Below are 17,135 nucleotides of genomic sequence, written 5' to 3' on the forward strand. Positions count from 1 at the left end.
ATTACACTACTGTAAATTGTTCTTACAGTAGATGAAACGAACTAGAAAAGTTCAAATACCAAAGAATTGAATATGAACACTGTATATAACACAATACAGTATACTGTCAATTACAGTAGCTACAGTAAAAACAAATTTCTTCTGAAGCGTCCTGATAAACCTTCTGACAAATTTCATTGCAGTATACAGTACTATAGAGTTTCTTGGTCTTCTGACAAAAAAATACTAACTTTACCTCCCTTAGGCAGTCATTTCTCAGTTCTGCAAAAAAAAAAAATACTGTAGTACATGGGAAAAAAAATTGCTACAAATAAATTTGACAATCATGAGTTTGAGGATGTAGTGTAGTTTGCTGTACACAGAGTAATGAAATTGCCCTCATGTTAAGTAACCTAGTGAAGTCAAGTCACATTTATTTATATAGTGCTTTTTACAATACAGATTTTTTTCAAAGCAGCTTTACAGAGATAACAGGAAAATAATGCAACAAAGTTTGTTTCCAGAAGAAAATAGCGTCACAGTCCATCTTAAGTAGGTTCAATGAGGTTTCATTTTTGTTGTAAAAAAAGTTTATTAATTTAGTTCATTTATATACAGTGGGTACGGAAAGTATTCAGACCCCCTTAAATTTTTCACTCTTTGTTATATTGCAGCCATTTGCTAAAATCATTTAAGTTATTTTTTTTTCCTCATTATTGTACACACAGCACCCCATATTGACAGAAAAACACAGAATTGTTGACATTTTTGCACATTTATTAAAAAAGAAAAACTGAAATATCACATGGTCCTAAGTATTCAGACCCTTTGCTCAGTATTTAGTAGAAGCACCCTTTTGATCTAATACAGCCACGAGTCTTTTTGGGAAAGATGCAACAAGTTTTTCACACCTGGATTTGGGTATCCTCTGCCATTCCTCCTTGCAGATCCTCTCCAGTTCTGTCAGGTTGGATGGTAAACGTTGGTGGACAGCCATTTTCAGGTCTCTCCAGAGATGCTCAATTGGGTTTAAGTCAGGGCTCTGGCTGGGCCATTCAAGAACAGTCACGGAGTTGTTGTGAAGCCACTCCTTCGTTATTTTAGCTGTGTGCTTAGGGTCATTGTCTTGTTGGAAGGTGAACCTTCGGCCCAGTCTGAGGTCCAGAGCACTCTGGAGAAGGTTTTCGTCCAGGATATCCCTGTACTTGGCCGCATTCATCTTTCCCTCGATTGCAACCAGTCGTCCTGTCCCTGCAGCTGAAAAACACCCCCACAGCATGATGCTGCCACCACCATGCTTCACTGTTGAGACTGTATTGGACAGGTGATAAGCAGTGCCTGGTTTTCTCCACACATACTGCTTAGAATTAAGGCCAAAAAGTTCTATCTTGGTCTCATCAGACCATAGAATCTTATTTATCACCATCTTGGAGTCCTTCAGGTGTTTTTTAGCAAACTCCATGCGGCCTTTCATGTGTCTTGCACTGAGGAGAGGTTTCCGTCGGGCCACTCTGCCATAAAGCCCTGACTGGTGGATGGCTGCAGTGATGGTTGACTTACTACAACTTTCTCCCATCTCCCGACTGCATCTCTGGAGCTCAGCCACAGTGATCTTTGGGTTCTTCTTCACTAGTGATGTTACGCCTGACACCGACGCTCCGAAGCTTGCTTCAAACTCGAACGGTCCTTGCAATGAACCACTGCTTCGGAGCTTGTATCATTACGTCACTAGTCACGTGAAAATGACTTCTGAAGCAAACACACTGCTTCATTCTAGTAGTGAACCACCTGACTGCTTTGATTTGCCCAATCCAGTGTTGACAGGTTTGAAACCTGGCGGATGTATTTCTTATAAAAGTGAAGCCAAACCATGGCAACACCGTGGGTTGTAGTCGGTGTTTGGATTGGCGTTATTGTTGAGGAGAGTGGATTGAGTTTATTTCAGTGTTGTGCCAGCGAGAAAGAAAATAAAAATAAATAATATTTCTGAATAAAAACCATACCATTTAATGAACACTTTGTCTAAGCCTTCTGCATGTACCCAAAGCACAGCCTCTGACACATTTTTTTATTATTATTAATTAGAGAACATATGAACATTGTTACATAAAAACATGCATCAAAGACAGAAACTTCAAAAACCCTCTGCTACATTATACAAGTACAACACAAGCACATCCTTTTCAACATATAAAAATATCAGTCCCACCAGTTAACAAGTTATAGAGTACTGCTTCCCACAGCTAAACAAGATAAAGCTTTCACACATGATACTGCCCTGCTAAAAAAAAAAAAAAAAAAAAAAAAAAAACTATAGAAACCATTATAGAAATTCTAATGGATTTAATGGTTTTCATGGGAATTTTATTGGTTGTAATGGGATTTATAGTGGTCTCTGTGGGTCTCTACTGATTTGGGTTCTATTGGTGGGGGCATTAAATCCTAATGGAATATATCCCAAATACACTACAAAAAACTAGATGTACCGCATCGCGGTACAAAATATGACCGCCGCTCAGGCCTGCACTGGCTTTCCACAAAAATAAATGACGTGGAGTAATTTGGCTGTATTGCGTGTTTATGTATATACCTAAAAAAAGTAATAGTATGTGCATGTCTGTCTGTCTGTGTGTGTGTGTGTGTGTGTGTGTGTGTGTATGTGTGTGTGTTTGTGTATGTGTGTGTCTGTGTGTGTGTCTGTGCGTGTATGTATGTGTGCGTACATGTGTGCGCGTGTGTGTTTGTGTGTGTGTGTCTGTGCATGTGGATTTGTATGTGTGTGTATGGGTGTGTGTCTGTGCGTGTGGATGTCAGTGTGTGTGCATGCTTGCGTTTGTTTGTATTCCTGCATGTGTGTGTGTGACAGTATCATCCTAAACCAGCAACCCTTCGCTCAACAGCACCATCTACAGGCCGATGAGTGTACAGTCACTAAATGTGCACATAAATGAATTTATTTTATACCCCCCCATGGATGAAATTATACAAAACTTAGCAGAGGATACCCCCAGAGGATGTCAAGTTAATCATACACATGAAATATGGTGCAGTTCTGAACATCTCCACTGAAGATAGGGGCGATTAAAGCAGAATAATATTGCATTTTCATTTTTTATGGGAGGGGCGCAAATCACAAATGAGTGATTATGGGCTAGGTTGATGTGGGCCCTTAAGAGCAACATACCATAAAAATTTCTTCATCCTCGGTGCCACGGTTCAGGTAGTTATTTAGGAAAAACGGCATTTTTTTGGGTTTGGGGGGGCCCAGCGCGGGGGGGGAGTGGCCCCCGAGGACCAAACGAAATGTTTCCGTAGAAGTCTAGTGGGGCTACATGCCCACCAAATTTCATGTTCCCCGGTGTTTCGGTGTTCCTGGTATCGTTGACGAAAAATTTACGGGGGCCCCAGCGCGGGGGGGGGGGAAGTGGCCCCCGGGGACCAAACGAAATTTTTCCGTAAAAGTCTAGTAGACCAACATACCATAAAAATTTCTTCATCCTCGGTGCCACGGTTCAGGTAGTTATTTAGGAAAAACTGCATTTTTTGGGGTTTGGGGGGGCCCAGCGCGGGGGGGGAGTGTCCCCCGGGGACCAAACGAAATTTTTCCTTAGAAGTCTAGTGGGGCTACATGCCCACCAAATTTCATGTTCCCCGGTGCTTCGGTGTCCCTGGTATCGTTGACGAAAAATTTACGGGGGCCACAGCGCGGGGGGGGAAGTGGCCCCCGGGGACCAAACGAAATTTTTCCGTAAAAGTCTAGTAGACCAACATACCATAACAATTTCGTCATCCTCGGTGCCACGGTTCAGGTAGTTATTTAGGAAAAACTGCATTTTTTTGGGTTTGGGGGGGCCCAGCGCGGGGGGGGAGTGGCCCCCGGGGACCAAACGAAATTTTTCCTTAGAAGTCTAGTGGGGCTACATGCCCACCAAATTTCATGTTCCCCGGTGCTTCGGTGTCCCTGGTATCGTTGACGAAAAATTCAGTAAGGTGACGAAAAAAAAAAAAAAAAAAAACTTTGACAATCCCTATATGACCGCTTTCGCTAGCTACGCTAGCGGCGGTCATAATAATTCTTTAGTGGTTTAAATGGTAAAAGCCAATGGTTCCTACTGGTATTTTAATAGAAACCATTAGAATTTCTGTGATGGTTTCCAACTTTTTTTAAGCGGGTCTGATCTTCTGTCCTTGTCTAAAGAAATAATTACACATACACATCATGCTTAATGTTTTATTATCAAGGTGAACACATGAAATTCATCAGTATCTGTAAAATTCACCTACATAAATGAGTTTCACAGCACTAACACTGGTTCAGCTTTGATCGCCTCGGTAAACACGTCATAAACGGGGCGTTAACATATAAGCCTTTGCATTTTATGGTTGTCAGCTTTGTTGCATTACATTTACTTCACCAGGAGATGGTGCTGTAATTTCTATCTGAATGAAGCTTCGAGTAATGAACCATTTTCGACACAATTGTATCAGAAAGCAATAATGCTTCGAAACGCTTCATTTGGCCATCACTATTCTTCACCTCTCTCACCAAGGCTCTTCTCCCCCGATAGCTCAGTTTGGCCGGACAGCCAGCTCTAGGAAGGGTTCTGGTCGTCCCAAACGTCTTCCATTTAAGGATTATGGAGGCCACTGTGCTCTTAGGAACCTTAAGTGCAGCAGAAATTTTTTTGTAACCTTGGCCAGATCTGTGCCTTGCCACAATTCTGTCTCTGAGCTCTTCAGGCAGTTCCTTTGACCTCATGATTCTCAATTGCTCTGACATGCACTGTGAGCTGTAAGGTCTTATATAGACAGGTGTGTGGCTTTTCTAATCAAGTCCAATCAGTATAATCAAACACAGCTGGACTCAAATGAAGGTGTAGAACCATCTCAAGGATGATCAGAAGAAATGGACAGCACCTGAGTTAAATATATGAGTGTCACAGCAAAGGGTCTGAATACTTAGGACCATGTGATATTTCAGTTTTTCTTTTTTAATAAATGTGCAAAAATGTCAACAATTCTGTTTTTCTGTCAATATGGGGTGCTGTGTGTACAATAATGAGAAAAAAAAAAAGAACTTAAATGATTTTAGCAAATGGCTGCAATATAACAAAGAGTGAAAAATTTAAGGGGGTCTGAATACTTTCCGTACCCACTGTATATAGCCGCTCTGGAGAAAACCGTCATTGTTTAGCTCGGTTCAGTTCTCATATAATGGTTTCAATGCAGGCAGATCAATATTATTGTTGAATATTAAATTAAATGTCCCCAACTAAGCAAGGCAAAAGCCAATGGCAACAAAGGTGAAAAAAGGCGAAATAAAAATCAGAAATATTTTATAAAAATATGTTTTATTTGCTTTAAAAGTTTTTCATTGTATATTTTCTTGATGCTCAGATGATGAGAGTGAGACCACAGCATTTAACTTGCTGAACTTGTTGTGTTTGTTGATAAGCAGGTGTTTCATGGATGGATCATTGGCGTATTTTTCGTACAGTAACTGCCTTTGTATTTTCTCTTTTCTGATCTTCTTCTTCTCTCTCTCTACAGTGACCTTTTTCTCTGCCAGTTTATAAATGAGAAGAAGTCCTTTCTGCTGGACTTCTGGCTGATTTTGCTGCTGCTTTCAGGCTCCTGTACGTGTGTCTTTTTCCCCTTTGCAGGAGGTGGAGTAATATCTGCTGCCTGATCTGTCTTTCTATCTTATCTTTGCTTGTCTTTCAGGCCTTCTCTGGTCATCTTCTCTTTTTTTCGTATGTGTGAATTTTCTCCATCCATCTCCGTCCAAGCAAGCTTTGCTTTTGCTGGTGGTGGAGTATATTCAGTCTTTCTCTCATTTTTCATTCTTCTTTCTTGTCTCAGATCCACCTCCACTATTTTTACACTGTAAAAAAGTCATTTGTTTTCACAAATTTTTATCTTTTGTCAAATCAACTTAGATAATTAATGTGGTTCATAGCATAATACTGTAGTTTGAGTTTCTATTAATTAAACCAATTTCCTTCATTGTATTTACTCAAATATTTTATTTCAATGAACTCAAAATTTTAAGGCAACCAGGTAACTTACTTTTTTAAGTTAACCAACAATTCACGAGTTCACACTTACATACAATTTGAGGGGGTAAAGTTTAATGCGTATTTGGCGTGCTGTCAGGGGGGAGGGCTCCGAGCTCGGAGTTCGCCCCGAACCCAGAGTACTCCCCCCGTATGTAAGTGTTTAGGACTAGAAGTGTGGAGAAGGGGTGGTGGGGGGATGCTGCAAAACTGTCAATGGATTGAGGTGAGACTGCTGAGTGTATAAATACCTCTTACCATTAATTGCTGAGTGCTCTCCACTTGTGTTAATTATCTGAACGTGCTCCTCCCGAACTTTGTTAATAAAACATCATTAATTGTTTCATTGGTGGTGGTTTTAATAGTTTTAATAGATAATAGTTTTATCTTCAACCTCTCTCTCCTTTTTTATCGTCTCTTCCTCAGCCTTGGTATCTTGTGCAGGACTGACATCCATCCAAGCATGTTTTGGCTTTGCTGGTGGAGTTGCACCTGGAAGTTTTATAGTTGAAGAGTCTGTCTCTCCTTCTTTGTCTTTCTCCTCCCTCGCCTTTCAGGTGGACGCTCTTGCTCCACCTCAGCTGGTGCCATCTGAACCATCAATGGTTCTGCCACAGTGGAGAAAAATGGCAGTATTTCCTCCTCAGCATGTGCCTCTTGAACCATCAGTGTTTCTGCCAGTGGAGGAACATGGCAATTTATTCACCTCATCAGGGGGAGTTTCATTTTCAGCCATCAATGGTTCTGCCACAATGGAGAAAGATGTCCATGTTTCCACCTCATCTGGAAGAGGGTGTTGCAGTGCCACCTGGATCAGCAATGGCTTTGCCACTGTGGTAGAGGAACGTGGAAATATTTTCACTCCAGCATGTGGAGTTTGAGATTCAGGCTCCTCCACTGGAATCATCAGTGGTTCTGCCGCAGTGGAGAAATCTGGCAATATTTCCAGCTCAACAAGAGTCCTCGTAGTCCATCTCTTCCTCCATGTCTGTATCTTCTGGAGGTCTCTGGATGGGCTCCTCCTGAATGCTGCTACATCCTAGGTTGCCATCACTCCACTGTCTTGACAAGTGGCAAGAAGAAGCTTAAGCACCTGAAAAGTTTGCTCAGTAATGTCATTTTCGCAGTGGATCGCAATCGATCACAATGGATTGACAATTAGGCACTTATCCAAAAATCCAATATCAATTCTCTGATATGTCTGCTATGGTACTTCTGCAATAGATTGATAAAATATCCAAAAATCCGATTTGAACTAGCAAATATCAACAGTCTGATATAACTACTAATAGCTCTGTTTTCCTCCTGAACTCAACAGACTGATGCTCAACTTTAGCACTTTAGCGCGGCCCGAATATTATGACATCATAGTGTTTTATAATGGAATTCTAAATAGCAGCCGCCATTACGGCCAAAATCTTTCATTTGAGTCTGCTCTTTTCAATAAATCGTTTGATTCGCTTCACAAAACTTCTCTGAACGACTCGTTCATGACAGGGACGGTTCTCGAGTCAAGGACTCAAATGCTGTAAAAACGGCAATTAATAAAACGTTGGAAGAGCAATTTTTTTTTTTTTTTTTTTTAAGTTGAACTAATATTCATGCTTGGGATTAGTTAATAAGACATAGGCCTATTATATTACGTCGGCAAAAATATATTTAAAAAAATTAAATGAAGGGATATTTACAAATATATTCAACATTTAGAAATAATTTTGACTGAATTAATAAAACACAAAGCTCGCTTAATAAGTAGCCTTACTGGGACTGCCGTTACTGTGTAGGCCTATACTGTAATTTTGTCCAAGTGGTATAGGCTATAAAAACCCAGTGGATGATTTTTCAGCTCTCTGACAGTGTTATGGGCCTTTTGGTGCGTTCAAGTCCTCCTGGGAAGTTCGTACGTACGAGGTGGGAAGTCGTGTTTGCGACGTGAGGTGCGTTCAAGTCAGTTTCGTCGGAGCAAGATGGCGGTGTACCTTTCTTTTAATGGATTACACGAAAATACAGCAAGGTTTGTTAACTCCTGCTTATTGATGAAAAATTAAGAACAAAGAATGGATTGCATTTTCTAAAGTACAATCACCTTGTGTTTTTGTTTTGAGAACTGAATGAATGGTTTAGGAAACTCTGCAACTGAATCAGGAAAAACTGTAATATAGCCTACGTTAAGATAATTTACAACTTTACTTTTTGTTTTATCACCGATGAGGTAGACATTGCCGGGCCGGCCAAGATAACCGACCTTCTTATCAGCTATAGCTCCTCTTCAATGTCAAAATATTTGAGATGACCAATCAAATCAAAGTAGGCGGGGTTCATGTCCACAGAAGCTGCTGAGCGCGAGAAAATTCCAGAGCAGCGCGACCATAGACTGTAAAAAATAGAGCGCGACGCGTCAGGTAACGGTTATAAAGTGCAAGGTCAGATGTAAGTAGCCAAACTAAACATTTTATATTTGGCCATGTTTTAGGACATATGTTAAACGACCGACGAAAATAGTCAGGGATGCTAACTATTAAACTTTTGTCTAATTTGGCCATTTTGAATTGAAAATATTTACGTGATTCATGTAACGTTAGGCCCAATAATTAGTAGGCTAATTAATAACAGTTACTGTCAACTGTCATTAATGAAGCCGTTTTCATCATATTAGACATGCAATTAATAATGAATGTACACATATTGTGAATGAATTTAATAAACTTTATTAAAGCTAGTTACCTAGCTTACCTGGTAACGTAGACTAACCATGTTCCGTACACAACGATGTTCCGTACAGATAACGTTTTACCGCCTATCGCTTAATAAATACTTCCAGGTCATACATAAACTATCTATATATTTGTGTCATATTAATTTCTCCCTCTTTCACCCCGATCAAGACAAAGACATATCGTTGAAGTTGCATCAGAGGACTAGTAAACTTTTTCTTCCTCGCATCCGATGACTATCTTTTGCCAGATTTGTGCGGGCCCCATCTACCCGCCCGACTGTGACATGAATTGAATATATTTTAACATTTTAAATTGTCATTCTTTAACAAATTAAACATGAACTATAACTCAATTGATTGTGATGTTATTTCATAGCCAACTTTTCATAAAAAAGTAAGTTTTTTGACTTCAAGTTAAACACAGTGATAGGATATTCTCACATTTAATAAGATTTCATACATCAAATAGTTGTTATTTACATTCACACAGTTTTGTAATTATATAACATATGTTCATTTCAAAGGAAAGTCAGTAAAGCAAAAGGAAAAGATGTCAGGAAAGAAAAAGCAGTACCCAAAGGAGATGTTGGAGAAGGCAGTTGAAGAAGTGAAGGCAGAAGCAAGACGGACCTCACAGACGACAGATTCCCTGGACAGAGCTGGAGGCCATTGAAGGTTTCTTCAACTTGAATGAGACCCTCTATGTGAAGCACAGTTTGGAGGACAAGCCACAGCTTACACCTGTGATGAGACTGGCTTTGGAGACAAGCCTCAGTCCAGGGAGAAGGTCCTATGCCAGACTGGGAGGAAATATATATCAGCAGTAGCAGACAACCAGGGAGCACATCACGGTGCACTGCTGTGTGAATGCAGCCGGGGACAACATTCCACCCTTCATCATTTACCCCGGCTGCCACCCAAGTAATGCCTATAGGCTGGATAGGCCCCCCAGCGCCCTCTATGGCATCCAGGAGAAGGGTTACATGGACTCAAGAGCTCTTACTGAAATTGCTCCAGCATTTGATCAGGTATGCTCCTGAGGAGAGACCACTTACTTTAATCATGGACCAACATGAGACACATGTCTCAAAATATGTAATCATGTACTGCAGGGAAAACAAAATTTAAATTCTCTGCCTACCTGCCCACACCACACACATCCTTCAGCCCCTGGATATTGCTGCATTCAACCCACTGAAGACTGCTTTTTCTCCACCATGGCTTCCAGGATGGGTCTGGTGCAAAGGGATCTTGTTGTGGGGAAGAAGCAGTTTTCACCTCTCCTCAAAAATGTTTACCCCACTGCTGTCACAGCCCAAAACGTCAAGGCTGGGTTCCGCAAGGCTGGCATCTTTCCTCTGTCCAGGGGTGCTGTGGCCACAACCCAGGTCATTTTAACATTAATACAATGATAATTCATCCTCTAAGCTACTTGAATTTCTTTTCAAGTGTGCTAATGGGTTTTACATATGTTTTACTTTCTTCTCCATCCATCACTCCCGCCACACCTTCAGCTACACCATCCAGCGCTCACCCCACTCTCCACTCACACATCCAGCACTGACACAACATCAGCCACTCTTTCCACCATTCAAACACCTGGCCCCACCTGTAATAGAGTGGCTCCCAAAAATGACCTGGTGGCAGCAGGTGTAATCTCTGAGAGCCTGGCTAACGACCTCATGAGTCCAGCCCTGGAGAAGGTGAGGCGTCGCATTCCGTTGCCAGCCCGTGTCATCACCAGCGACCAGTATTTCGACCTGCTGGTAGAAAAAGAAGCTGAGGTAAGGAAGATTTTAAGTTTTTAATTTAGGATTATTTTTATAATGTAATAATTTCCAATTTCCATGTAATCTCCAAATTAAAGTAGAAACAACAGAAATACACTAGCCTATATTTTAAATATTTGTTTACTGGCAGCTTTTTATGAAAGAAGGCCAGTATCACCAATACCAATACTTTCTCAATTATAGCCATTCAGCTTTACAGTCTAATTGAAAGCTATCTATATAGCATTTTTTAGGCTTTAAAAAAATATAACAACTTTCAATTTATGTGAACTTAAAACAATCTTCACATAAACCCATTGTAATAAATGTAATTTACCTGTTCCCTTCAATATATCAGGGCTGAATTTTTTTCTATTGGCCCAGTTATTGTTTTTGTAGTTTTTTTTTTAAAATCTTGTAAACAGTACTTCACTGCATTAATCATAAATATAGATTAGGCCTAATCCTTATTAGGACAGCTCAACATCATTCAACTCATTTAAGACTGTGCTTGAGACTGTACTCAACAAAATGGGCATTTTGGCATAATTTAATGTGTTTTTGTCTTTTCAAGCACTGTCGTAAGCGGCTTTCTGTGCGCACAAGTTTGTGTGTGTGTGTGTCAAACAGACAGGAGATTCACAGACGCACTGAGTTCTCTTGTGTCTTATCACGTTTGAATGGTTTAAAAGCATTTGCATGAATAAGAGCGTGATCATATATATATACAGTGCAATGCATAAGTGAATACACCCATGCTAAAGTTGACTAAAAAGAGGAATAAAAAATCATATTTTGGAAATTGAACTTAATGCCTTAATTTAAAAAATTAGGAAAAATCCAACCTTTAAGGACACCAATTTTCTTTGTGAATGAATAATGTATCGTAAATAAATAAATGTTCTTCCTTAAAATACATGGTGCATAAGTGAGTACACCCCTATGTTAAATTCCCATAGAGGCAGGCAGATTTTTATTTTTAAGTATTTTTTTAATTTTTTTTTTAGGATACTATGCATCCTGATAAAGTTCCCTTGGCCTTTGGAATTAAAATAGCCCCACATCATCACATAGCCTTCACCATACCTAGAGATTGTCATGGGGTACTTTCCATAAGATCATCTCTCAATGCAAATCAAACTAGCTTTTAGGCTAACTGAAATAAAATCATGCCAATCTCTAGGTATGGTGAAGGCTATGTGATGATGTTGGGCTATTTTAATTCCAAAGGCCAAGGGAACTTTATCAGGATGCATAGTATCCTAAAAAAAATAATAAAAAAAATACTTAAAAATAAAAATCTGCCTGCCTCTATGGGAATTTAACATAGGGGTGTACTCACTTATGCACCATGTATTTTAAGGAAGAACATTTATTTATTTACGATACATTATTCATTCACAAAGAAAATTGGTGTCCTTAAAGGTTGGATTTTTCCTAATTTTTTAAATTAAGGCATTAAGTTCAATTTCCAAAATATGATTTTTTATTCCTCTTTTTAGTCAACTTTAGCATGGGTGTATTCACTTATGCATTGCACTGTATATATATATATATACGGTGCGTGCAGAATTATTAGGCACGTTGATTTTCTGATCATATTTGATTCCCAGGCACATTTGGCCAATTCCAAACCATATTAATCTTAATAACTACAATTAATTTTGTTTTTAATCATTTATAAGTGATATATAATTGTTCATGAAGGCTGGAAATGAAAAACGCCTTTAATTCAGGTGTGCAGAATTATTAGGCACGTTTTTAAGTTTTTGGAGTTCATTTTTAGGTCATTTTTAGTCCATCTCCTACCCTGAAGTCTGTTTTGCAGAGATGGACTAAAAATGAACTCCCAAAACTTATTGTCAGATTCTAGAAGATGAATTCTTCAAACAGTGGTACAAGAGGATGTGGTGCTGGTCCTTCAAGAGTCACTCAATCTGTCTGTCTATAAAAAAATCAGTCTTCATGTATTTTATTACACTTCAGCTTGTGATTCTTATTAAGAGGGGGTACATTTTTAGGATTCTTTACCTAACCCAAGTATCTGAGATCCTGACACCTTGCTCTTCTGGAGACTCCAGGTAGGTTGCAGTTCTGGAAAATGGTGGCGCTGGAGACTAAAGGGTTCCTGATGGTTTCACACTTAATTCTTCACCTTCATTCCTAATTATTTTGCAGTTAACATGTGTCTTTTCTTCTCCTCCTGTTTTTGTCTGACCCTGCTGACCCAATGAGCATTTCACTGTCCAATGGTCATGCCCTAACTGCCATTTATAGTATTGCATTAGTATTGCATCCTTTTCATGGGCATTTAATAATTTTTGACTTTTCAGTCTGAGTTAAATCTCTTTTTTGGCTTATTTTATCTGTAAAAGAAAACGTGCCTAATAATTCTGCACACATGAATATAAGTCATTTTTCATTTCTAGCCTTCATGAACAAGTATATATCACTTATAAATGATTAAATACAAAATTAATAGTAATTATTAAGATTAATGTGGTTTGGAATTGGTAAAATGTGCCTGGAAAATAAATATGATCAGAAAATCAGTGTGCCTAATAATTATGCACGCACTGTATATATACACTACCGGTCAAAAGTTTTAGATTGGTAAGATTTTCAATGTTTTTAAAAGAAGTATCTTCTGCTCACCAAGGCTGCATTTATTTGATTAAAAATACAAACAAAAACAGTCAAATTGTGAAAGGTTATTACAATTTAAAACAGCTGTTTTCTATGTGAATATATAGTTACCGGTAAGTGTAATTTATTCCTGTGATCAAAGCTGAATTTTCAGCATCATTACTCCAGTCTTCAGTGTCACATGATCCTTCAGAAATCATTCTAATATGATGATTTGATGCTCAAGACATTTATGATTATTATCAGTGTTGAAAACAGTTTTTTACATTTTTATTTCATGATGCTATGATGAATAGAAAGTTCAAAAGAACAGCATTTATCTGAAATAGAAAGCTTTTGTAACATTAAACACTACCCTTCAAAAGTTTGGGGTCAGTAAGAATTTTAATTGTATTTTTGGGGGAAAGAAATAAAATAAATCAATACTTTTATTCATCAAGGATGAGTTAAACTGATCAAAAGTTACAGTAAAGACATTTATAATGTTAGAACATATTCTATTTTAAATAAATGCTGTTCTTTTGAACTTTCTATTCATCAAAGAATTTTGAAAAAAAAAATGTACACAACTGTTTTCAACATTGAAAATAATAATGAATGTTTTTTGAGCATAAAATCAGCATATTAGAATGATTTCTGAAGGATCATGTGACACTGAAGACTGGAGTAATGATGTTGAAAATTCAGCTTTCATCTGAGGAATAAATTACATTTTAAAATATATTAAAATAGAATTAAATATAAATAAAATATTTCACAATAATACTGTTTTTATTTATTTATTGTTTTTTATCAAATAAATGCAGCCTTGGTGAGCAGAAGAGACTTCTTTTAAATACAGTGAGGAAAATAAGTATTTGAACACCCTGCTATTTTGCAAGTTCTCCCACTTGGAAATCATGGAGGGGTCTGAAATTGTAATCGTAGGTGCATGTCCACTGTGAGAGACATAATCTAAAAAAAAATATCCAGAAATCACAATGTATGATTTTTTAACTATTTATTTGTATGATACAGCTGCAAATAAGTATTTGAATAACTGTCTATCAGCTAGAATTCTGACCCTCAAAGACCTGTTAGTCTGCCTTTAAAATGTCCACCTCCACTCCATTTATTATCCTAAATTAGATGCACCTGTTTGAGGTCGTTAGCTGCATAAAGACACCTGTCCACCCCATACAATCAGTAAGAATCCAACTACTAACATGGCCAAGACCAAAGAGCTGTCCAAAGACACTAGAGACAAAATTGTACACCTCCACAAGGCTGGAAAGGGCTACGGGGAAATTGCCAAGCAGCTTGGTGAAAAAAGGTCCACTGTTGGAGCAATCATTAGAAAATGGAAGAAGCTAAACATGACTGTCAATCTCCCTCGGACTGGGGCTCCATGCAAGATCTCACCTCGTGGGGTCTCAATGATCCTAAGAAAGGTGAGAAATCAGCCCAGAACTACACAGGAGGAGCTGGTCAATGACCTGAAAAGAGCTGGGACCACCGTTTCCAAGGTTACTGTTGGTAATACACTAAGACGTCATGGTTTGAAATCATGCATGGCACGGAAGGTTCCCCTGCTTAAACCAGCACATGTCAAGGCCCGTCTTAAGTTTGCCAATGACCATTTGGATGATCCAGAGGAGTCATGGGAGAAAGTCATGTGGTCAGATGAGACCAAAATAGAACTTTTTGGTCATAATTCCACTAAACGTGTTTGGAGGAAGAAGAATGATGAGTACCATCCCAAGAACACTATCCCTACTGTGAAGCATGGGGGTGGTAGCATCATGCTTTGGGGGTGTTTTTCTGCACATGGGACAGGGCTTTAGGTGGCGGATTTTGGGGAACAACCTCCTTCCCTCGGTTAGAGCATTGAAGATGGGTCGAGGCTGGGTCTTCCAACATGACAATGACCCGAAGCACACAGCCAGGATAACCAAGGAGTGGCTCTGTAAGAAGCATATCAAGGTTCTGGCGTGGCCTAGCCAGTCTCCAGACCTAAACCCAATAGAGAATCTTTGGAGGGAGCTCAAACTCTGTGTTTCTCAGTGACAGCCCAGAAACCTGACTGATCTAGAGAAGATCTGTGTGGAGGAGTGGGCCAAAATCCCTCCTGCAGTGTGTGCAAACCTGGTGAAAAACTACAGGAAACGTTTGACCTCTGTAATTGCAAACAAAGGCTACTGTACCAAATATTAACATTGATTTTCTCAGGTGTTCAAATACTTATTTGCAGCTGTATCATACAAATAAATAGTTAAAAAATCATATATTGTGATTTCTGGATATTTTTTTTTAGATTATGTCTCTCACAGTGGACATGCACCTACGATGACAATTTCAGACCCCTCCATGATTTCTAAGTGGGAGAACTTGCAAAATAGCAGGTTGTTCAAATACTTATTTTCCTCACTGTACAAAATATTACCGATCTAAAACTTTTGACCAGAAGTGTATACAATTTTTATTTTTTATTATTTACAGATCCCCAAGCAAGCAGATCTCCACTCATGTCAGCCTGCCAGATGCAAACCTGAGTTAAGACAGAAACCAACAGGGTGGCCATGAGAGGAGTTGTTTGCTGATATTCTCCATGTCTTATTTCATCAACCAGTCATGGAGACACATCTCCTTCAGAATGAGTCTCTTCTGTGCCTTAGGCTGAAAACAAGCACAAATTATATTGCAGCATTCTGTGCAAAAAGGCAAGTGAGATGTCTGATTATAGCTTTTACTTTACACCTGCTCTCTTTGAAGCTATTAGTCTTTTTTGCATGATTTATAAAATTTTCCTTTTTTTGGTCTTTGATGAAGATCTCACCTTGTGACAGGATAGGACTGGTCCAGATGCTCACACTGATCATGCACAGATCGTGGGCTGTGGAATAATTCCTGCACACCATTTCAAACAGGAGGATCCCTAGTGACCCCACTGTTGTTGGCTTTGCATGGTACCCACTGTTGAATTTGAACTCTGGAGGAGAGTACGCTTTTGTGCCTGGAGGAAAGTCTGATGTTAAATACATTTCCACAGCATGTTGACTATGTTTCTGTGAGCTAATTAACTAAGCGGTTCATAACACACACCACTGAAGACTTTGAAGGCAGATTTCTTCATGAGTTCACAGCACTCAAAGTCAATCAATTTGACCTCATTTGAGTTGTACACAGGGTTTGTGTACACTCCATATCAAACACTTTGTTTGGTTGTGCTTTCAAAAGCTTTTACACTTTTACACTACACTGTGCTCTCACACTTTTAAATACTGTAATAGGTGACACAATTTATTTGTGACGTCATAAAGGCTGACGCAAAGATGCTGATGCTTAAAGAGAATGGCAAAAAAAAAAAAAAAATGAGAATGCGTCACTTCAACTGGAAATTTTGCATGATATAATTCCCATTTAATTATATTTTAAATTAATTATAACATTTGCTGTCGTTTATACCGTGGCATGTAAATATAGCCGCGCTATATATAGTAAATATATTGATGTGTTAAAGCGATAAAGCATTAGTTCTTTAAGTGAACAGCCTAATAAAGCTGCTGCTGCTGTCTGTCCTCATTAATTAAACAACAAAAGAAAAAGAGAAAAACACTCACTGCTCTTGACTGAATACCTTTAGTAGCTTTAATATGAATGTATATTTGTTTAATACTGTGAAGGCAATGCTGTTTTATTATTAATATTTCATTATTCACTTTCTGTATTACTTGATTTCTACCGTTAAATAGACTTGTACATGAAAAACTCAAAGCCCTGCTCATTTCATTTGTATCTTTCTTATATTGCATTTGTCCTAAGTGTTTTTGTATATTTGTTCTTATTTTTAATAACAAAGATATAGAATAAGATAACCAAAATAACTATATTGTGAACTATATTGTAAAACTAGAGATACATCTATTTAACAGTAAAGTAAAAAAAAAAAAGAAAAGATGGTTAGTATAGGGGGTAGGGTGCTTTTGATTC

Source organism: Abramis brama (genome assembly GCF_963993115.1).
Source record: "Abramis brama genome assembly, chromosome: 14".
In the NCBI taxonomy this organism is placed as follows: domain Eukaryota; kingdom Metazoa; phylum Chordata; class Actinopteri; order Cypriniformes; family Leuciscidae; genus Abramis; species Abramis brama.